This window comes from Martes martes (assembly GCF_963455335.1).
Source record: "Martes martes genome assembly, chromosome: 9".
In the NCBI taxonomy this organism is placed as follows: domain Eukaryota; kingdom Metazoa; phylum Chordata; class Mammalia; order Carnivora; family Mustelidae; genus Martes; species Martes martes.
Window position 1 is genome coordinate 37,279,082 of NC_137896.1, and position 23,227 is coordinate 37,302,308.

The 23,227-nt window shown below is 44.1% G+C and overlaps 1 protein-coding gene across 1 annotated transcript in view; it reads left to right on the forward strand.

Annotated features, from left to right (window-relative positions):
* Nucleotides 1–23,227, forward strand: part of SPTLC3 (serine palmitoyltransferase long chain base subunit 3) — a 138,003-nt gene that overhangs the window by 99,814 nt on the left and 14,962 nt on the right. The gene's annotated exons all lie outside the window — the stretch shown is intronic.

A 23,227-nucleotide genomic window follows, 5' to 3' on the forward strand; every position in this document is an offset into this window, starting at 1 on the left:
TTTCTTAGACTTCTCTCTACCTTCCTTCTGCCTCATCAGTCTGCCCCCTTCTCAGATATACACCTTTTCTTAATGTAACTCAATTTGTTAATCAATTTGTATAAACCCAACTTGTACATGATATATAGTCATACATAGTACAAAAATGTACTAGAACTGCTGCCAATACACACACACACACACACACACACACACACACACACAGAAATGCCTTTTTAAAGCAAAGAAAACTTTCTAATCTCCTCTTAATGTGATCAGCAAATCTGGATAATTTTGTGTAATCAGTTGCGTTAAAATGAAGCAAACAGTTGTGTGTATTTGCCTGCACTTGCTTGGGGCCGTCACTTGTGTTTCCTTGGGCACAAAGTAGGGCCACTGCCCATTTGAGGATAGGTGGACAAAACACGAACAATAACTTTCTTTTTCCATTTCCTTTTTTATTTATTTATTTTTTTTGCATTTGGTCACTACAGCCAAAGTGTGCTACTGTGTTCAACCCAAATGAGTTTAATCTTCTTTTTGAAAAATTGTTTCAGCAAAGCCTTTTAGAACTTGTCTTCTATCTTCTAGATATAGGTTATAGGACTTCTACTACATGTCACAGTGGGGATACAATGATGAATAAGGCAGTTCCTGCCACCACACAATCTCCAGAGTACATTTATGGAAGTAGCAAAATCTCCCAGCCCCAGGACTGGTGAAAGGACCATAGAATCCATGTGCTCCACCCCACCTCCCAGCTAGTGGGAAGCCCTCCACTGTTTACTGCCATCTTCCAAGCCTACTATTTCAGTAGAAGTGTGGGGAGATCTATTTCCCAATTTTATTAAAGCAGCAGTATTCTTCACTCACATGCAAATTTTACCCAAAAGTCTACTATCTAGACAGATTATAACAGGGCTGGGCTGGTTGAAGTAGCGTGTACACCTGCCTCAGTACTGACAGCCCCTGAGGCCCTTCTCCTGAAGCCTAGCGCCCCCTGGGACACCAGTTTGAAAACCACAGGAAAATGGCTTGCAGAGTGATTTTGTTCCTTCATGTAAAATGCAGTGATTAATGGTTTTCCAAAGCCTCTTCCAACCTCGTCTTTGGAGTTTTATGATTCTGTCTCTTGTTGAATAGTTGGTGTGAAAAGCAAATGGAAATCCAATCTAGGGAGCCCACGTGGTGCAATGCTTAGGAGCAGAAACTGAAAGTAAACTGGAATCCTATGGCTCTATGGCCATAGGCAAGTGACTTAACTTATCTGTTCAGCTCTGGGCAAGTGACTTCCCTGTGCTTCAGTTCATCCAGCTATAAAATGAGGAAAATAATACTGATGAGCTCATGCTTTTGTGAGAATCAAGTAAATTAAGTTATACAAAATGCTTAAAATTCTGTCTGAAAACAATTGTTTAGTAAGCATCATATAATTGCTTGCTGCCATTATTTGCTACTATTATTGAGGTGTTTAGTTCTCAGGTGAGAACTATTTGGACTACATCTCTGGGATGCTGGAGGAAAGATTCTTATGATGGAAGTCAGGTAAGACTGAGTGTCCTCCAAGGCCCTGGATTAGTCAGGATAAGCAAAGTTATGCCACCATAACAAACAAACCCTGAAAATCTCTGTGGCTTAATAGAACTGAGTTTTATTTCTTGCTCACACCAAGTCTAACACAAATCAGATAACTCTCTGCACAGCTGTCCTCCAAAGAAGCACCAATTAAGCCTACTTGTAGCCTCCACAGTCCCCATGGCAGGGAACAGAGAAACATCAGCCTGGAAGTGACACCACCTTGCTTATAGTCCTTTGGCCAAAACCAGGCATATGACCAGACCCAGATTTGTGGGAGGAGTTGGTAACTTAAAGGATGTGGGTATCAATAAGCAGATATCTTTCAATCTGTTAAATCTGAAGCTGGAAATAAAGCTGCATCTGTGCCCACATGAACTGTCTGGTTGTATGAAAAAACTAGTCTGGAACCAGTGGCTGCTCACAAAGCCACTATTAATGATCTTATTGAAATTTATTCATTTCTCCTTTTTTAAGATTTTATTTTATTTATTTGAGAAAGAGCATAAGCAGTGGGAGGGGCAGAGGGAGAAGAAGATGCCCCCACTGAGCAGGGAGCCCAAAGCAGGGCTTGATCCCATACCCTGGGATCATGACCCACAGAAGGCAGACACTTAGCCACACAGGGACCCTGAAATTCATGCATTTTTTTTTTATGTTGAGTTAGCTAACATACAGTACATCATTAGTTTTTGATGTAGTATTCAAGGATTCATTAGTTGCATATAACACCCAGTGGTCATCACAACAGGTGCCCTCCTTAATATCTATCACCTGGCTACCTCATCCCCCCTACCCCCCTCCCTTCTATAACCCTCAGTTTGTTTCCCAGAGTCCAGAGTCTCTCATGGTTTATCTCCTTCTCTGATTTCTTCCCCTTCAGTTTTCTCTCCCTTCCCCTATGGTCCTCTGTGCTATTCCTTATGTTCCACATATGAGTGAAACCATATTATAATTTTCTTTCTCTGCTTGGCTTATTTCAATTAGCATAATCCCCTCCAGTTCCATCCATGTAGATGAAAATGGTGGGTATTCATCCTTTCTGATGGCAGAGTAATATTCCATTGTATATAAGGACCACATCCTCTTTATCCATTCATCTGTTGAAAGGCATCTTGGGTCCTTCCACAGTTTGGCCATTGTGGACATTGCTGCTGTGAGCATTGGGGTGTATGTGCCCCTTCTTTTCACTACATCTGTATCTTTGGGATACATATCTAATAGTGCAATTGCTAGGTTGTAAGGTAGCTCTATTTTTAACTTCTTGAGGAACCTCCATACTGTTTTCCAGAGTGGCTATACCAGCTTGCATTCCCACCAACTGTGTAAGAAGGTTCCCCTTTCTCCACATCCTTGCCAACATTTCTTGTTTCCTGTCTTGTTAATTTTTGCCATTCTAACTGGTATAATGTTGTATCTCATTGTACTCCACGCTTTTCTTAATGGAAAACAATTATTTAAGATTTAAGTTAAAACACAAGTTAAGGGACGCCTGGGTGGCTCAGTTGGTTAAGCGGCTGCCTTCGGCTCAGGTCATGATCCCAGCGTCCTGGGATCGAGTCCCACATCGGGCTCCTTGCTCCGCAGGGAGCCTGCTTCTCACTCTGCCACTCTGTCTGCCTGTGCTCGCTCTCTCTCTCTCTCTCTGACAAATAAATAAATAAAATCTTTAAAAAAAAAAAAAATAAAAAAATAAAACACAAGTTAAATGAATTGTCCTACAATGACCAGAATTTTCCTTTGGTCTTATCTTAAAGATGAATAACTAGGAAAGTTACTTGAAAATTAGCCTATGTCTCAGTAAGGATCACTGGTTTCTTAAGCCCTTTAGTGTATATGCTGTCAGAAGCAGTTGTCTTATGTGTAGTCAACGTGACAGTCACTCCCTTCCCTCCTCTGGATTGATTTCCCGCTTCATCACAGACAGAACTCACTTCATTTATCTGATCACAGCTGAAAATCTGCAGAAAAATCACATTGGAAGATACAATCATTTATTCTTTGATAGTCATCTATCATCCATTTTTGTCCTCTGAGGTGAGAGATATCGCCTTTGGTTCTCTCTTTTCACCTAATAATTAAAGAATTACTTGGTTATTATTATTTTTTTTTACCTCCCACTTAAAGTTTCTCACTTTCCTCCTCTTGCCATCTTAATAGGGAAAAAAGAGAAAGAAAGAACAGAGAAGGCGATGTATGAAGCCTATTTTCTTAGAGTCAAGATGGGAGAACCCAGGGAGAAAGATAGGACAATTTCTTTTTGAAGGGGTCAACAAAGGAAAGTAGTAGAAGAGAAAATTGACTGAATCATCTGCCAAGTTTCAGATGGTTCTCTCTGACACATCTTTTGAAGAATTCAAAGGCACCAGTGAGTGTTCATGCTGGTCTCATTGACGACAATGCCTGCTTTAAATAAAATGAATAGGACAGGTTGAGAACATTGCATTAACTCACCCGTCTCTGCTGAGATACACGGATTCTCGGGGTAAAGTTGTCTGGAGCGCAAAGGGGCACACTGTGTCATTCCGGAGCTGCCTTACAGGATCTGAGGAAGAGAGCAGGGCTCCAAGCCTTCATGTTTAGCCCACTCCACTGCAACTGTGATTAGAGCCTTTCAAGGCTTTGTTTCGGGTTGAGTTTGGGGAGCAGTTGGCCAGATCTGTCCCTTGATGAATATCTTCACTTTAATCTGCAATGCAAAGCCATAGGCTTCAAAGAAAGGCAAGCCACAGGAATAAGGTCAGGGTTCCTTTGAAGCCAAGGTTCAAAGATGAAATAGCAGTCTCTGTGAAATGACAACGTTTATGCACAAACAGCCACCTTCCCTCTGCAGCCGGGCTGCTTGTGGAGTTCGGGCTGAGAAGCTGTGGGCCATGCAGGCATTCATTCCACGTGCACCAGGGCCCTTCTAATCTCCTGGCCTGTCCCATCGTGCAGTGCAATGAGCCCAGAGTGGAGATTTGGTATCTCCATCCTCATGGTTGTTGGGTGGTCCCTAAGCCAAATCAGGGCTGTAAGCCCCTTAAGGGCAAGAAATGTGTCTTGAATTAATCTGCTGTGCCTGTGAGTGTCAAACCCAGTGCTTGGCTTAATAAATGGCTTAATAAATACATCACGATTCAACTTCCATCTTGCCGGCCTACTCGGTTTCAGGGCAGAGTTTCTGCTAAACCAGGTCTAGGGAATGCTTATCTCAGAAGAGTGGAGGCCAGGAATGCGTTCCACACCCGTGAGGCAGCTTGAAGGGATCACTGACATCACTTTTGAAGAGGTCCAGGAAGATCGCAGCTCTGTCATTTGCTTCGCCTCCACTTGGCACAAGCAGGAGACAGGGCAGGGCCCCAAATCATAGCAACCCCCCTAAGGAAAGCACCAGCAACAGGTGTCTTCTTATTATTTATTTAAATCTTACATGCATGTTTTTTTCAATGCATCCGTCAATATTCTTTTTGAAATGCCAAGGTTGGCCTTCCTTCCCCACTCTCCCTTTCTGCACTCTGGGGAGAAAATAGAGTTGTATCTCACGGAGGATTAAGGGTATGTTCTCTGCAGCCAGGCGGCATGGAGCCCAGTCCCCAACTGCCTTTGCTCCATGACAGGCAAACTGCTTACCCTTGCTTAGCCTCCGTCCCTTAATTTTAATCGGGGTTTTCCGTAGGAGTAAATGACGTCATACAGGTAACAAACTAAGCGCGACACTTGATAAATAGGAAATACTCAATAAACCTAACAGTTACCATTATTATTATTTTTTTAAAGATTTTTTTTTAAGATTTTATTTATTTATTTGACAGACAGCGATCACAAGTAGGCAGAAGAGGCAGAGAGAGAGGAGGAAACAGGCTCCCTGCGGAGCAAAAAGCCCGATGCAAGGCTCGATCCCAGGACCCTGGGATCATGACCTGAGCCGAAGGCAGAGACTTTAACCCACTGAGCCACCCAGGCGCCCCATGGAAAGATTTTATTTATTTAGTTGAAAGAGAGAGTTCAAATACGCAGAGCAGCAGGCAGAGGAAGAGCGAGAAGCAGGCTCTCCGCTGAGCTGGAAGCCCGATGCGGTGCTCAATCCCAGGACTCTGGGATCATGACCTGAGCCAAAGGCAGCCGCCTAACCGACTGAGCCACCCAGGCGCCCCCATTATTACTATTATTTTAAGTCATCTGCTTTCTGCCCTTCTCCAGATTGTCAAGTTTTTACTCACCGGAGAGCTCTGCCTTTCTCTCAGACCTGTACCTGCTCCCCCAGCAAATCCCACAACACGTCCTTTGCTTTATGTCCGGAATCTGGTCTCTTCTTGCGAGCCTCAGCTCTCCCTCAGTCAGCTCCCACCCGTGTTACTGGAGTAGCCTCCTGGATATCCTCTCCACTTCCGCTCTTGTCTTTTGTAGGACTTGTTTTCCATACAGAAGCCAAAGTAATTTTTTTTTTTTAAATGTAACTCGGAATACCCCCTCACAGAACGTTTCACCGCTTCCCATCCTGCTGAGTGTGAAGTCCAGACCGTGACCTTCAAGTCTCATGATAAGGTCTTCTGTGTTCCCACCATCTGTCCCTCGCTCCGTCTACTCCAAGAAGCTGCCTTCCTTGCTCTTCCTAGAATGCAGGAAACGACTCGTGCAGGGACACTGTGCCCTTGCCGGCCTCTCCAGCCCAGCATTTCTGACCAATATCTGTGCGGCCCCTCCCACATGTCCCTAGCGTCTTTCCCTAACTTTAGCCTGTTAAGGGAGTGGCCCTATAATAAACTATGCTCCCTCCTTGTCCCTCTCGTTCTCCTTACCTCGCTCTTGTCTTCATGGCATTTGGAAGCACCTGACAAATGAAGAAGATATCGCCTTGCTTTCTGTTTTCCTTCCTTAGAACGCAAACTCCAGGTGAACAAATATTTTGTCTTGTTTTATTCATTACACTGAGAACAGTACCGGGCAGTTACAGGTGCTCAACAAATGCTTGTGGAAAGACAGAATCTTCTCTTTCCCTCTTTGCTCCGCAAAGAAATGACCCCTGTCTCCTTCACTCCTCTGTGCTTAATTCTCTCCGTTCCATCTGCTACAGGCACAGCCCCTTTTCTCAGTGATTAACTGTTCTCTTCCCTCATCCTTTCTAGCTTTCCCTTACCCCTTCATCTTCTTCAACCAGCCGACGAGTTGCATCTCTTCCGCGGCTGCAGATTTCCCTGGAACGGTGGCGTTTGCTGCCTGTCTGCCCCCCTTTCTCCCCACTCAGCTTTCAGCAACTTGAGCTTGTCCGGAGCCCATTTCCGTGGCCTCTGCCCCTTCGAAGGTCACTCGCCCTTCGCTGGCTAGATTTGACTGACCTCTCCACCTCTTCCTCTCTTTGAAGTCTTCTCTTGATTATGGAAATGCTCTTCTTTTCTGGTTCTTTTTTTATTTTTCTGTCTGTTCTTACTCCCCATTTCTGCGAGGTATGCATGCGTGGCTGCATTTGCCAGAATCCCATCTTCAGTTCCCTTTCAAATTCCCTCTGCACAGGCACACTGCCCCCCCCACACCCATATACACCCCTTATCTCTTCCCTTATGTAGAGGCGTGATTCTCAGATTTGAGCCTGTATCAGAATCACCTGGGGGGATGGTGAGAACAGGCTGCTGACAGCTTTGGGCTCAGAAATGCTTGTTGCGCATCTCATAAGCTCCCAGGTGATGCTGAAGCTGCTGCCCCAGGGACCAGACTGAGAATCACAGCTGTATGATGATCTGTAGTCACTTCAGTTTCCTCCCTCCCATCAGGTTGTCCCATCACTCCATGAGACATGAAGTGATGACTGGGGACACGTGGGCAACTTTTTCAGACATGAGTGGCACTAAAATTAGCATATAAATGTAAAAGCAAAACTAGACATAGACATAGGGCAAGAATCCCAAGAAAGAGGTTGGCTGTGGCCAAGCTCAATGCTGAGATGGCCAATATTAAGCTTTCAGAGGTTCTGCTCCATCATTTGGAGGAAAAGATGGCCCAGAACAGATACGTTATCAGTACTTGTATTATGCTCAGTGCATAATTGGGACTTAGAACATTTCTTTTTAATTCAATTTGGAAAATATGTATCAGAGACCTACTAGGTGTCAGGCACTGTGCTTACCACTGGTGATGGGAACATGGTTCCATACAGAGAACATGGTTCTCTATATTCATTAGAAATTCACAGCCCACAGGTGCCTGATAACCAAGTGTCCCATACCCTCACAAAGTACCTGTGTTCACAACAGCCTCTCCCTTCAACCTGCCCTTCTATATAACTTTTTGAAGTACAGAGAGTCATTAGGAGTTCATTATCACAGGACTGATTATATTATTTGATTTGAAAGGAGACATCAGACCCAGGGACTGCCATTTCTCTAGTAACCTGTGTCTCTTGGAATGGACGGGGTAAAACAAATACTTCAGTTTTTCAGAGCATCTGTAATAGGTGAACTCCATTCCGTGAAAAAGAAGATCCCCTAAGTTTAAATTAAATTATGAAGAAGGAAGTTTAGTAACTTAAAATAAACTACAACCAAGTCTTTCATATCCATAACTTGGGAAGAATGGCTTTTCCAATTACTGTGTGGGGTCTGCTTGACTTTGCGCTGTAATTATCAGCCTCCTATTGGCTACTCACTTTCCTGCTGTGATTGTTACAATTTTGATGATATGGTGTTGAAATGACATTGGCACTTTTCTTAGAAAAGATGGTCTGCTCAACCCAATACATCTTTCGAATATCAGATGCTAAGATTTTGTAATACTTTCAATTTCCCATCAGGATGAAACAGCAACTATACACTTTATCGAGCACTTGCCTCCTTGGGCGCCTGGGTGGCTCAGTCTTTAAGCATCTACCTTTGGCTCAGATCATGATCCCAGGGTCCTGGGATGGAGCCCCGCATGGAGCTCCCTGCTCAGGAAGAGCCTTCTTCTCCCTCTCCCACTCCCTCTGCTGTGTTTCCTCTCTCACTGTCTCTCTCTCTCTCTCTCTCTGTCAAATGAATAAATAAAAAATCTTAAAAAAAAAAAAACAACCACTTACCTCTTTGCCAGCATGCAATCTATAGACCCATTTATTTGAATATCTAAGCTTAATCTGAACATGTAATTTTTAAAATATTTTATTTATTTATTGATAAGAGACGGAGAAAGAAAGAAGCAGAGGGAGAAGCAGGCTCCCCAAGGAGCAAGGAGCCCGATGTGGGACTCGATCCCAGGATCCTGGGATAATGACCTGAGCTGAAGGCAGATGTTTAACCATCTGAGCCACCCAGGCGCCCTGGACGTATGATTTTTTTTAATTTTTTGTGTAACATCAGTTTTTTTAGATATGAAATTTTATCAGAGACAGGAATAGCTTTGGAAAAAAATCTAGCTATAATTAATAGGTCAGTACTTACATTTGAATGACTCCACTGGCTAACTCATTTCTTATTTTACCAAAATGGCTTTATGAAAAAATCATCATATCTGTGATTTTAACCTGCTTTCTCCCTTCTGTCACTTCAGTGCTAGGCTGTTGGGATGATCACCAACTTTTTTAATTAAAAAAAAACTCTTTTTTGCTATCATATGCATGGAAATATTTGATGTTTATAATTGAGTGGCCAGGAGTATCCCTAGAAATGAAAACAGTAGTGAGAATGTACTTGCAAGAGAAAATGTAAACAGAATTGCAATTCCTAATATATAAAACCCAATTTAAGTAGTCTAAACCTTTGTCACTGCTAAAAAGTCTCCCAGTCTTATGCAATGAAGTTAAGAAAAATGAAATTCTCTATTTGTATTCAAAGTCACATTTGTCCCTCTTCGCCCTTTAAAAGGGAGTTTGTGAGTAGTAGGGGGGGGATGTGTCTGGATATTATGTCCATAAAGGGAAAACTAAAGGTAAAATTAAAATGAAATAATGGGGACGCCTGGGTGGCTCAGTTGGTTAAGCCGCTGCCTTCAGCTCAAGACATGATCCCAGAGTCATGGGATCGAGTCCCGCATCAGGATCCTTCCTCAGCAGGGAGCCTGTTTCTCTCTCTGCCTCTGCCTGCCACTCTGCCTACTTGTGTGCTCTCTCTCTCTCTCTGAAAAATAAATAAAAGTCTTATAAAAAAAAATAAGATGAAATAATGAATTGTGTTCTTCCTGGAAATAAAGCAATTCACTACATAGGGTCCTCAAAGCTAGGGCAATTTGACAGGATGGAACAACGATAGGGTGTTTTATCTTATTAATTTAATGTTTTCTGAAAGTTGTGGGCAGAGATTATTGCTACAAAAGGACAACACAAATAAGCACAGTATTACTAGGATCCTTCCTAGTAATTGCCTCCATTCTCCACTTTCAAGATGAAGAAAAAGCTTAACAAGCCTAAGAGAGCCTGGAAACCTTGGTTTTGGTGAACTTGCACACTAAGGCTAAGGGAGGATGGGGAAACTGAGTCTGCAAATGGAAGCTAAGTACCCTCAGCCCTGGTGCCAGTACAAGGAACTCTTCCTCAGGCTGGCTTCCTTTGCCTGCTGGCAAATCAAAACTGATGGGCCAGGATCTGAGGAGGAAGTATTAAATAGACACACTCCCCAACAGAGGGCCTGCTCACACTAAATCTTTCTGAGATTTTATTTCCTGCTTGACTTGGGAAGTACTCAAAACATTCCATCTGGGAAGAAGTCCTTCCCTGGGCCCCAGAACTCTGTTTACACATCCCATGCTGCCTTTGGCAGGGTTGGGGAATGAAGGTTCTCGGGTAATGGGATCACTCTCCTTTATCCCCCTGAGAGGCTCTCCATCCCTGACGTGAAGAAATGATTTCTTTTAAATCAAAATTTGCTTATATTATGGTGTCACTATTTTATGGCGACATCGCCTATTCTAAAGTTAAAACTGAGTATTCTGTCCCTTTGTTGCAAAATCCCTGGTTCTATTCACTGAGAATATCTGAGGGGCTGAAGATGACTGGTTTCTGTGCAAAAAGGAACCATTAATGGAAAGGGGGAATATATTGTTCATTGAACAAGTTTAGATCATGTTTAAAATCACCAGATAATTCAAAAATTGGCACCGATAAAATTTTTCTTAGCCTCATCAACAGGGAAAGAATCTATCTTCAGATTGGAAGAAAACAATTAGAACTTTCTCTGATTCCCCAGAAGCTTGTAACCTTTCCTCGTTTTGATCCCTTGACCACCACATAAGACCTTCCTTGCTCCTGACCCCAGACACAAGTGCCCTTGTGCTTCCTGCCACCCACTCATCTCTCAGAACAGGTTCAGAACCAAACTCAGGGCCCAGATGAACTTTGGACTCAGAACATCTTGGAATGGGAGTTCATGTGGGAATGACCCTTCTAACTCCTGCCACCAACACTAACCACCCTTTCTAAAATATCACCCATTTCTTTGTGGGTGACTCTCTCTACTCCCCTGTTCCACACCATTTTTCTTCATAGTACTCATCACCACCTAGAATTATATACTTGCTTCCTTGGTTATTGTCTGTCTCCCTCAGTAGAATACAAATGCCGTGAGGATAGGACCCTGTCCCCAACCCCAAGCAATATATGTGGATGGAATGAATGACCCCATTCAATGGGAGCTTTGGCCATATCCCATCAACTATTCACCAGGCATTGGCCCCTCCCTTATGTATGCTCAGGATATCTCCTCCATCTGGAAGGCCTTCATCTCTTCCCACAAACCATTTATACCTATTTTTTTTTAAGATTTTATTTATTTATTTGACAGAGATCACAAGTAGGCAGAGAAGCAGGCAGAGAGAGAGGAGGAAGCAGGCTCCATGCTGAGCAGAGAGCCCGACATGGGGCTCGATCCCAGGACCCTGGGATCATGACCTGAGCTGAAGGCAGAGGTTTTAATCCACTGAGCCACCCAGGTGCCCCTATACCTATTTTTCTTAAGATCGTATTTATTTATTTGAGAGAGAAAGAGAGCAAACATGAGTGGGGAGAGGGGCAAAGGAGAGAGGAAGATGGAGAAAGGGAGAGGGTGCCAAGCAGACTCTCTGCTAAGCATGGAGCCTGAGGTGGGGCTTGATCCCAGGACTCTGAGATCATAACCTAAGCTGAAGTCAGACCCTTAACTGACTGAGCCGCCCAGGTGCCCTGCACTTATACCTATTCTTTATCTCCTAATCCCTATTTAGCCTTCGAAGCCCTATCTCAATGACTGTGTTCAGAAAATATTGCTTCCCTCCTCCATCTCCTGCAATTTAACCCTCCTATGTTAGCCACACGCCCCCAACCCAGCCTTCCAAAAAGTTAGCGTTTGGTTAATTAATTGTGTCTTAAGCATCAACTATGTAAATGAATGCTCAGTGACCAGATTTGGGGCCAAACAGATTTCCTGGACAAGGCTTAGAACCTAATCACTACCTGTAAACAATTATGGTTTCTTTAGAAATTACCTAGAGAATTATTTTCATTCAAATACTAGAGTTAGAATCACTTCCTTTGATTGATACATGTATAGGCCAAAATCTAGGGTTCCTTTCCTATTCTTTTGATAAATGAGTGGTTTTGTATTATCACATATACTAAGGCTCTGTCTAGACACCATCTAATACAGAGGTGAGTAAGCTGGGTAATTCAAGCCAATGTTACCCAAATAGCAGGAACAAAAATGGAGTTTTTCCTTTAATTATCTAAGCAGTTAGCTGAATCCCTTACTTAACATTTCCCATGGAGACATCCAAAGCCCAAAAGTACATGTGACTTTTTTATACACAGTAATCAGCAAGGACTGGCCACCAGCTAATCCTCTGTCCAAGGCAAAGTACATATCTAAAATAGAGGAGAATAGGTTGATTCTTAAGCATCCACAATGGTATATTCTACTAAATATGCTGGAGGGGGGCCTCCTTCTCTCCCCTACTCTATCTTAATGATGATTTGCACTTAGGATCTTTTTCAATCAAGAAACTTCAGGTTTTCATGACATTACTTGGTGGCTAGTAATGAGAGGTTGAGAAACTAAAATTCTCACACAAAAATTACAGTTTCCCTTTATACCATTTAGCCAATGAAACGTAGAAGGGCATGGGTTTTAAACCCTTGAAAGTTTTCGTGGTATACACAGTCTTATAAGGCTGGTATTAGTTAAGGTTCTAAGTTGCTGTAACAGACAAGCTCCAATATATTAGTGACTTAACATAATAAAAAAATTGGTTTTTGGTCATACAAAGTCCAGAATGGTTGCTCCTCTTGCGTAGGTAGTTCTCTTCCAGGAATCCAACCTCCTTCCCACTTGCAGTTTCTCCAGCTTTAACATATAGCTTCCAAGCTTGCCACCGAAGGAGGGAGGAACAGAGGGGATGATGTACGCCATCTTTTCACTGGCCAGAACTGGAAAGGTACCTTTCATTTCCGCCCACATTCTATTGACCCTAACTCAGCCACATGACCTTGCCTGACCACAGAGGAGCCAGGGAAATGAAGTAACTGTCTGCCTAGAAGGAAATGGGTTCAGTGAGTAGCTAGCCAGGCTTTGCCACAGTCCTTAACCTCAGTCCAGGACATTCCTTCCCAGACTTTTGATGGATGTATACTGTAGGAAGACACTGTATATTTTAGACAGTTTCCCAGTCTTGCCCTGTTGACTGATTAAATGATCTCTTGACCTGAAACAGAATAAAAGTAGCTAAGAGAAAAAGCAAAACAAAATCCAAAAGACTGAAGAGGAATCTCTCTTCCTTTCGTAGGGACTCTCGGGGGTCCTAGTCTGGATTTTACTACAACCATTTCTGCTTCTTTTGCACAGAATCTAGTCCCAGGCCACGGCAGGTATTAAGATCGTTATCATTACATTGTTGCTAAATTCCCCAATACTGTGCACTTTTTGGAGGCAGAAAAATGGACCCTGGGCATGATGCTTCCCCAGAAGACATTAAAATGACATGAAATTGGGACAGCTCTGGAAGTCAGGCCAGATCAGGGAAGAACGTATATTTTGGAAATAGTAGCGTACTCTTGGACAAGTCGGACATTTTTTTCTTGAAGGGGGAACATGATGGGACAGAACATAGAACACTGCAATTTAAAACATGCAATTTATAAACAAGCACATTTAGGCTAGCTATCTGAAATGGAGGGGCTGGTTTTGAATCAGCCCAACCCTCACATTCAGCCACCCTTGGGTTCTTTGGGGACCGTGGACTTAAAGGAGGCTAAGAGACTTGAACAAGGATTGAACCTCTGACGTTCATCACACCAGCACCCAGCAGGTGACTAGTCAAGGTGACTCATCACTCAGCACCAGACAGAGAACTAAAACGAGAGTTTGTGCCAAGGTTGAGATCACATGAAGCTATGACCCTGCCCCACACTGCTTGAAGCATTTCATCAACTTTGAGAAGCACTGTTTGTTTCCGTTATGCCTACATGGGCAAGCTCTCTCCAGATTGTTCCTGCTGTCCTGTATTTGAGATTTGCCAAACAGATTTTTTGAAGGCTTAACCTGCTTTTTTATTGAGTTATTAAGAGAAAGAGTGGAATACAATGGCAAGGTTTTTCAAGGAACTTCATCAGTTTATGAATCTCCATCATTTTCCTCTTTTTTTCCCCCCTCGGGAGAGAAAATCTAAGGGTAAAAGAAAAAAAAAGAGGGAGGCTTAAAATATAATGCATTCGAACTGGAAAATATGAGCATGCCTCATCTTTAAATCATTTTGTATGGATTATTTCATTCATCCTGGTCATTTGCGAACTTTTATCATGAGATTGGCAGGTGAGGTGTTGACCCCGCTTCTAACCCGACGTGGACTTGGAGAAAGTGGCACCAGTGCCTTCCAGCTGTGACCTTGGACCTCTGCTCTGGGCCTGGAACAGGGCACGCATATTTTTACACTTGAGTTTGATAGGTTTAAAAATGGGAGTGAGTAACTGGGAAGATTTAGGGCCTGGGGTGGGGGAGGGGACGAGGGAGGAGTACGCCTGGTGACAGCAATTTGCTCTCCAGTCGAATTTTCTCACTTTCTTACTGTTTATATTTGACATGAGATACAGTCACAAACTTCCCTCAGAAGCTGTTGCTTTCCTTCAGTGCTTGTGGGAGCTGTAGATACCTTAATCCGTCCGCATCACTGAGCTTTTCTGGGGCTGTCCCTGTTCACCTACTCTTCCCCGGGGAATCCTGTGTCCTCTGCAAAGGGAGGGAAAAGCAGGGAACACCCAAAGGACCCTGGTTGGGGTGAAGAAACTCAATAATGAGACATGTGATTTTAAAAACTCTCAGTTTCTTAGCACCTACCTTGGCAGAGAGCAGATCCAAGATCAGCTTCAAAAAAAAATTTTTTTTTTCCTGTTCCCTTCTGTCCCTTGGAAGTCCCTTAGAGAGTGCGAGCGGGGTCCACAGAGCACCCCACCTGAATCTGGCCCTCTGAGGGCCCAAGCACTGTTGAGGGAGGCACTCGCTGCTTCTCCCTGAAGATCCTTGCTCGGTTACCCGCTGGGGACCAGACAGAGGCAGAGAAAGACGCTCTGGGCTTTGTGGTCTTTCGAAAGGTTTCAGGCCACTGGCATTTCAGCAACAGCTAATACAAAACAGATGGCCAGGCGCTACGCTCCGCTGGCTTTCAACTGAGGGGCTACCTCCGTAGTGATTAATCACCTATGCTGGGGGGTGGGGGTGGAAAGTCCTACCTGGCCCTTTTTTCGTATGTGCGGACCGCAGGTTGGGCTGAGCTAGCCAAGTGACAGACATTGCTTCTCTGCCCTGTTGCCATTTCTGTGCATATAGGACAGCTTGGGTTTATCCCATAAACACAGAAGTAGCCGACAAACTGAACCCCGGCGAGGAGGGGAAGCTGGTCTGGTTGTGCAGAACTGGCTCGCCAGATCTTCCGTCCCTTCATTTGTTTCACCGTGAGGGTTAGGCAAGGGTGGAGGTTTAGGGCAGCTCCGTAAATTCTGCACTTGCTTTAAGGCCTTACAAAATTTCCCCAGCAGGAGGGTAAAGAGGATCTGTTTGTCTTTTAGATGGCACTGGGGCAAAAGGTTAGTGTGGCCACTTCCTTCCACCCGCCCTGCAAACAAGATATCCTTTTACACCGTGCGTCCCTCCAGAAGCTTCCTCTTGGCTTTTGTCCTCTGTGTGGAGGGACGCTGAGATGGGCGAGTCCGTGATGGAACACATGTGGGACTCATGTTGGCTCAGTACAACTAGAGAAGGAAAGAACGCGATTCCAGCTGTAGCGTCACAGAGGGTGAAGGGACGCCGCTGTTTCACACTGATCTGTGTTTTTCCCATCGCTGATTCATGTTCAGCTAAGCAGCAAAAACCCCAAATGCCATGGGTGCCTTGCCCCAGCCCCACTCTTATCTGGACAAGTTGTGGAGAAAACCAGCTACCCTATGGGCCACAGCTGGGGAGGATTAAGCAGGTGGATTTGTGCCTGGAGAAGCCCAGCGTGTGCTCTGGGCTAGAGAGAACGAATGTATTAGTTTTCTATTTCTGCATAACAAATTACCGCAAATTAAGCAGCTTAAAACAACATCATTTATTATCTCATGCTCTACTTGGGTTAGGAGTCTGGGCATAGTCTGTTCTGTGCTTAAGGCCAAATCAAGGTATCTGTGGCTGGCTTCTCTTCTGGAGCTCAGGCTCTTCTCCCAAGCTCACGTGTTTGTGGCAGAATCCAGTTTTGGGGATGCAAGGGTGAGGTCCCCATTTCCTTGCCAGCTGCGAGCTGGCCCTTCTCTGCTCCTAGAGACTGCTGGAACTCCTTACCATCCAGCCCTCCCTCCACCTCAAAGCCAGCAATGGAGAATCTCCTTCGGGAATCTTCGGGAATCTCCCCCTCTCTCTTCTTGAATCTCTTTCTTCAGGTAGAGCCCAGTCCCTTCTAAGGGCTCACCTGATCAGGCCTCAGGTATGGGTTAATGTCCCTAAAATTATTTATTTTACTCTTCTAAAATAGGAGGACTGTATATAGTTTGATTCTTCAACTTGAATACTGAAACTAAAAATTGTCCCAGTGAACATTTGATTCTGGTGGATAAGAAGCGATTGGAGGACATGTCCTAGACACAGAAAAAAAAGCCCACAAAAGAAAAAAAAAAAAAAACCAAACCTGAGAAGGACCCAGGAACAGCCAGATTGGGTGCAGGTGCCACAGATAACTTCCTAACCTCCACTGAGCTCAGGGACGCAGCCTTACAGGGCAAATCCAAGTCAGTCGGTCCGGTCTTTGGTTCAAATGAATAGTTTTCAATATTTTGAACTACAGAATTTTCCAAATGAAATGTATATGGGCATCTGTATTATAAGATATAAATAGTTTTTAAATTTTACAGTACTCATAGGGGCTTATCGTGTGCAGACACTCTTCTAAGTGCTTAACATTTAATGTGCAGAATGGAATGGAATGGATATTATTATTATTATATTGTCATTAGTCCCATTTTATAGGTGAAGAGCCTGAGTTACAGAAAGATGAAGTACCTTGCCCCAGACGGTAAAGCTGACTTTGGACCCAGGAAATTGGGCTCAGACTTTTTGAGTTCTTGGCCTTGATGCTATTGTTGTAGTGGGGGCAGGGCAGTCTGATCGGCCTTCGGCTGAGCCTCCCCTCAACTTCCCCCCACGCCGCCTCTCTGGGGCTTCTCCACTGCACTCCCAGCGGACACTTACAAAGCCAGGGGGTGGAATCATGTAGGCAGCTGCCTCGATGGGACTTCCTGGTGGCCACGTTGACTTGCATGGTCTCTCAGACACCTTTCAGGGGACCCCATGAACCCAGTTGCTCAGCCCAGGACCTGTCCTTTGCTGTTTCCTTTGCCTTCCTGCCACAGATCCCAACAGCTGAAGACACGCACCCCTTCACCTGCTTCAGAGTTTGCTGCCACTCTGGCCTCCTACTTGTCTTGCCAACTCCAGTTTTTCCCTCATTGTCAACCATGCGCTATACACCATGAGCTTCCTCTTCCTAAACCCCCTCAGAACATGGCATGTCTTGCTCATGATGCTGCCACGGTTCCCTACTACCCACCAAAACCTACCAAATCCTACGGTGACTTCAGAGCTCTCTGTGGTCTGACTCCACTGATCTTTCTCATGACTGTGATGCAAACGTTATGGCAAGTGAGTTACCCATTTCCAGGTGCCCCCCCACCTCCAAACTTAGATACACACAATGTTCACTTACCACCTCTAGCTCTTTGCTCCAAAATCCCGAAGCATTCCAGTAGGTGCGGCAGTTACTACTCTCCTCCCTATTTAACAGATCAGTAAATGAAGGCTCAGAGTTGATGAGTCACTTGCTCAACTTCATTTAAAAAAAAAAGGAAAGGGCAGGTGGAATCTTACATACAGATCTGTTGATGGAGTACAAAATATTCCGAAACGAAATTGCTTTCTGGTGTCTTCGGTTGGGATCAGCCCTAGTATCTTTGTAGAATCAACACCCACAATAGCAGTCATGCCTTCAAGCAATGATTCTCAACTGGAGCACGACACAGTTACCCCGGGAGTCTTTCTGGAGCAGATTCCCGGGGGCGGGGGGGGGGGAGACTTTATTGTATGTATTCTAGAAAAAGATATATTCCCAGAAGACTCCGGTGTGTTCCTCTGCTTAAGAATCACTAATTTACAAAGTTCCCAGATGGCCCCTAGCCTTTCAAATTACCCCATTGAATGTGCAAAATTCCACAATTTGTGACTTGCAAAGACACTGCTCTCTATTGAAATGCAAATTACCATTAAATCTTGTCATTCGTTCTGTAAGTATTCAGGAAGCCCTACTGTGTGAAAAGCCTGCCAACTCTGTCTCCACCTTTCTTAAGGCTCTTCCTCTCAGTTGTATATTGTCTGCTATCTGCCCTGTCTTCCATTCGAATATTTCCTTGCAAACCGCCTCAGAACGTTCGCCTCTTCTACTTCTCCTTCCCAGCTGGTCCGGCTCCTGAACATAGTGAGTGCTTTTCATTTGCGAAACGTGTGAATCCATGAATCATGGAATTCACACCTCATCAGAAATGAGTTTACCAGCTTCTCTCCAAAGAGCAGACTTTGATTAGCCCGGGAGGTACGGCCCATTTCCAGGTCAGCTGGGTAATACATTAATGATCTCCCAGCCTCAGTTTCGGTATCTGTGAAGAGGGCCCCAAAACAACGTTTCTGGCGCATAATAGATACGCGAGACCTATCCATTCACACCTCTCCTCGTGGGTGAAACTCCTGATGGTGTGTGTGAGCCGCGGGTAGGGAGGTGGAGGCAGTGGCGGCCTCCCGCAGCCCTTGAAATCAGGCGGTGCAGACAGCTGTCCACCCTGGATGTCTGGCCTCCCTGCTCCTGCGTGCTTTCCCCGGGGGTATGACTAAGAGGCCTGAAGAGTCCCGGGAACATGTGTATGTGACTATAAAACATGCTGTAACCTTGGAATCCAGACATCAAAAGGGAGAGCTTCAGTGCCTGATAAAAATGTGTGTTCCTCTCAGCAAACCACTCCAAACAGTTTTCTCCATCCCACTGGGAAGCTTGTCACTGCTAATGTGATTCTTATGATTCTTGTTGCTCTGTAGCTTCTTGATCTCTGCTGAGATCACTTTGCCCCTAAGTGTGTTGCAAACAAAATGTCCTGTCTGAGGTCCAGAGCTTAAAATAACAGACCGCTGGGTTCCTGCTGTCACATTGACACTTTACTCCAAGGTCCGTCCTGCCCACCGCCCCCTCCATCTCACCACAGAAACCACCCCCGCCATGCCCCGCCATGCCCCGCCATGCCAGGGGGAGGAGCCTTGAGTGAATGGACAAAGAAGGGGCAAGAGGCAAGGAGATGAGGCATTCTTAGACCATTTAGGTATTCTTTAATATCAATGTGATTTTTTAAAAAGATCGACTTCTTAAATTTTAAGAGATGTTTTATGGGAAGGCTCTTCCCATCTCTAAAAAAAAAAAAAAAAGACAACATTTTCCAAGCAAGGCTGCCTAAGAGCCTCTTCGAGGTTGTCCAGTCTGAATTCCTACTGCCGTGGCGATGTGCTAAATAATTTAGGGAAGGATAGTGACATGTATTTCTTTATGTGCATTTTTAAGCCTGGAAAATAATAAAATTAGTCCCTCTGTGGCATCTGGGCATGTTCATGTTTCCTCTATTAGCAAGTGAGCTTGCAAACCTGCAGAAAATAGAGAGGGACACCCGGGTTGGCTCACAAGCGCATGAAATCCGCCTCTTCCACTTAGTCCTTCAGAGGGAAATGCCTCTCTGTTTTTTGCATGCCGATGGTTTAGCAGACAACAGATTTTCCTTCTTCGGCTTTTGACAGGTCATTCCGGGAGTGTCCACTGTCTGCAACGCCTTCTGGCCCTCTGGAGGTTGAGTTCTCCCAAGCATATTTTTGGAAACGCCACAGACGATTGTTTTTATTAGGGGACTGCAAAGCTTTGTAGTGGGATGCTTTGTGTTTTATTTGTTTTCCTTCCCCTGCCCCAGCTGTTTTTGTTTTAACAGCATTGGAGAGAAGGTTAAAGTATTTGTGGCCTCCAGTAACCTAGCCCATGTCTCAAGTTGGCAGAGCTAGAAATCTGAATAGGTCGAACAGCAACGTCCAGGTCAGCTGGATTTTTATCCAGCCTCCTGGGGGTCGGGGGAGGTTGACAGTTGGGGTGATCTCGAGTCAGAGCAGATAGCTGTCAGGGGAGCAGGTCAGCCCCACAAAACATACTCTTTAAGCACCCAAGCACTGGTGAACTGCTAGGAGGTAATCGTGCCGAAGAAGAGGCCAGGACATATGCCCATCTTTTATTTTCCACTACCAAGGACACAGCCAGGACATAGTCAGGCACTTAACGCCAACAGGCATGGCTGTGGGCTTCGACTGGCAATGGCAGCCGTTTCTGAGACTTCCGAGTCTCCATGGCTATGCCTCCTGGAAACCAAAATTCATGCCTTGTCCCATCCTGATTTATATTGACTTAATATTCATTCAGTTGATCTGGGGTGCAACCGGGGCTTTGCCAGGCTCTCCAGATGATTCTGAGGTGCCATTAAGGTTGCTAGGAACTACTGCCCTATGGAAAAAAGGGTAATTAGACTTCCAAATACCTACTGTGTGCCAGGCACAGTATGAAGCATGTTTCTGCATTAACCCCTCTATTTCCACCAACCTTTCGGGCGATGAGCTTATTTATCTGTATTTTACAGGTAAAACTGAGGTATCAAGCCATATATTGTCCAGAGGGAGTTCGGTGTTCTTTTTTTTTCTTTTTTTTTTTTCTTTTTTTAATCCATTTAATTCTAAAGACTCTTCCTTTTACAGAGAACCCACAATATAGCAAAATAAACAGTCCTATAAACTCTCTGGGACCCTACATAAGAGATCAGCTCATTTACTTAATTATCTGAACAGAGACCGCCCTGTCTTCTACATGATGTGTGAAAGAAGAACCAGAAAGGGTTGAATTAGAGTCTCTAACTGAGCAATGCCCAATCTCCACGCCACCCTCACTTGGCCATCCCTGTACAAAAAGACAAGTGCTAAAAAATTCCTCCTACACTTACAAAGCACTCTTCAAGCAAGGATCTCAAAGCACACCACAATTAACAAAATCACCCATATCCTGTCTAGATGAGTAGCATGTTATATGCATAAATTCCTCTCTTCCCCCAGGCCCTACAGTAGAATGTTTCCAATTTTAAAGAGCGGGCAATAGAGTAATTGAAAGGAGCTGTATCTTGGTCGATGCAAAGGACCTCAAAGGCATTAATAGTGATCTATATGAGAAAACATGGTGACCACGAAGTGTATCATAATGGCTTGTCAGCCATGTTGTGCTAAATGATTCAAAAATAGAAAAGACAGGGCAATTCTTTAGAGTCAGCTACCCTTGGGATCCATATTCTGATCTATTTGGTCAACTCTCCAAAGGACCTAGAAGCAGTAAAGTGATGGCATTAGCTTATGATCCAGTTACTTGGGTTAATCAAGGCAAAGGACAGACGGGGCCAATTAAGTAGCTGGGCAGCCCAATGATAGATGAGTCATTATGGGCAAGCGCAAAGATAATGCCACTGGGAAAACAATTTAAGTCATTCATGCACTTCTGGGCCAGGAAATCCTTCTAGTCTTTGAGAGGGATCATTTAGGAATCATCAGACCAAGCCTGATGAAGTCATCTATTCGTTGTGCAGCTAACAATCAACAAAAGAACTAAACGTCCAAGGCGACAGGACATATGGAATGCATTTTGGTGGCTGGGATGTAGATCTGTGAATCACCTTCTTTAAAACAAGTCTTACTCCAGCCCTCTTCTTCTTTTCCTTCTTCTTCCACAATCTCCCCTACTCCTTATACTCCCCTAAATACTCAGTTTCGGCGTATAGATGAAATTTTCTTTTAAGTAAAAACAAATATTCTCCTCCTCATTTCTAGTTCTGGCCTTCAAAGAGGTGCTTTCTGTACATATACAAGTTTCCAAGGATCACTTCAGCACGTTACAAAGCAATTCATTTTTAAGCACCCAGGAGGTTTTTCTATGCAGCAACATTTATATAAATCTGGAATTTGGGGGTTGAGGGCTTATCTTTTCCTTTTTGAAGGAGGTGGGCGGGAAAATAAAAGCATATATGCATTAAACTAAACCATATTTGCAGCTACCTGTTTCTTGAAAACCAAAGTCCCAAACAGGGACCCCAAAGTAAAGGTTATCAATGACTGCCATGTTGATAAATTCAGTAAACACTATTTCATCTCCTGATTTGTCTTCTCTCTCACTAATTGCTCTGTTTGTCTCCCTTGTAAGTTCTTTCTCTTCCCAGGCATGAAATGTTGGATTCTTCTATCCCTGTCCTCTTTTTTTTTTTTTTTTTTTTAAGAAAATCTACCCATCACTCCAGCCTCATCTTGCCCCACATTTAACCCCATCTTACCTGGTTCTCAACCACTCTTTTCTTCCACAAACCACTTGACCATTGCTCCTGTTTCCTATACCTGAAATGTTCCCCTCTGGTTTTTTGCCTGTTAAAATCTGTCTGCCCTTCCAATCTCAACTCACTAAACATGTATTGACTTCTAGTCATATAGTATTCTTCACAGCACTCATTAGAGTTGCAATTTTCCATCCATTTGTAGATGTCATATCTGTCTGCCCACTAGACTAAATGCTCTTCCCTGTTTCTGTTTATCTTCCAGTTGCTACGGACTAACCTTGCGCTGCCCACTTCTCTTCTTTATGATTTATCATCACAGCCACTGACCAGCGGCTTCCTGTGTCTTATAGATTCTGATTATAAGCTTTTCTCTCTATGTCTCTCAATTTCAGGTCTTAATGCCATTGTTGGTTTTCTCTAAATTTTTCACATTCTCCCTCTACCAGCAAGAGGACCTTATTGGTTTAATTCATATTTATTATGTCTTTGGTAAAGTTCTCATGATAGACCAATTCATGGCTCTCTGGCCAACACCCAAGTGGACTGGCCTTCAACCAAGAGTGTTGTGCATCCATTAGCTGTGGCCAGCCTGGTAGAATTGAGACATCAGCTTTCCTGAAGGGAAATCTGGATGCTTTCTCCATCATAACCTGTTGGCAGAGTCAGAGAGGAGTCTTCCTTGAAAACTGGGCTTAAGTGAAGTATAGTAACAGAAAACAAGCAGAGACAACTGGATCATTCAACACCCCTCCTTCTTGATTGGTGTTCCCCTCAACTAAATTTCTGTTCTTTTGCAAATATTGTTAATACATT